We start from the raw sequence: 1,299 nt of genomic DNA, 5'->3' as shown, positions 1-1,299 counted from the left end.
AATAAATCCAAATTCCAGTAGTAGATGAATAATTGCAAATTTGTGTGTGTACGAGATTAGAATAACTTCAAAATAACTGACATAATTTTGTATTTTTCCTGATCAGAAAAATACATGAAAAAGAAAGGAGGTAGAAAAATTTTTGGATTTATGGTTAAAGAAGAAAAAGAAGAAAACAGGGGTTCTGTTGAATTTCAAGTATTCAGTTTCACCAATAAGATACGGAGACTTGCTTCACATTTGGAATTACACAAAAAAGATTTTTCATCGGAAAGAGGTCTACGAAGACTTTTGGGAAAACGTCGACGTTTGCTGGCTTATTTGGCAAAGAAAAATAGAGTACGTTATAAGAAATTAATCGGTCAGTTGAATATTCGGGAGCAGTAATTTAATCGTTCAAATTTTTTTCTTGTTTTATTATTTTTTTAGTAGTCTTATAGTAGTCTTAGATTTTTCATTTTGATGAGCCTCGCTTTGAGGAATTCATGGAATAATCCATTTTCATGGAATAATGAATTAAGGAAGAAAGGATATGAGTCTACCGCTTACAAGAAAAGATCTCATGATAGTCAATATGGGCCCTCAACACCCATCAATGCATGGTGTTCTTCGACTGATCGTTACTCTCGATGGTGAGGATGTTATTGATTGTGAACCCATATTAGGGTATTTACACAGAGGAATGGAAAAAATCGCGGAAAACCGAACTATTATACAATACTTACCTTATGTAACAAGGTGGGATTATTTAGCTACTATGTTTACAGAAGCAATAACAGTAAATGCACCAGAATTCTTGGAGAATATTCAAATACCACAAAGAGCCAGCTATATTAGGGTAATTATGTTAGAATTAAGCCGGATAGCTTCTCACTTGCTATGGCTTGGACCTTTTATGGCGGATCTCGGCGCACAGACTCCTTTTTTCTATATTTTTAGAGAGAGAGAATTAATATATGATCTATTTGAAGCTGCTACAGGTATGCGAATGATGCACAATTACTTTCGCATCGGAGGAGTAGCCGCCGATCTACCTTATGGATGGATCGATAAATGTTTAGATTTCTGTGATTATTTTTTACGCGGAGTTGTTGAATATCAACAACTTATTACACAGAATCCAATTTTTTTAGAGCGAGTTGAAGGAGTAGGTTTTATTAGCGGAGAAGAAGCAGTAAATTGGGGCTTATCGGGACCGATGTTACGAGCTTCTGGAATACAATGGGATCTTCGTAAAGTAGATCCTTATGAGTCTTACAACCAATTTGATTGGAAAGTCCAATGGCAAAAAGAAGGGGA

This window comes from Triticum urartu, unplaced genomic scaffold (assembly GCF_056163025.1).
Source record: "Triticum urartu cultivar PI428250 unplaced genomic scaffold, HENAU_Tu73 scaffold1, whole genome shotgun sequence".
NCBI lineage: Eukaryota > Viridiplantae > Streptophyta > Magnoliopsida > Poales > Poaceae > Triticum > Triticum urartu.
This window is presented reverse-complemented; position numbering follows the sequence as displayed.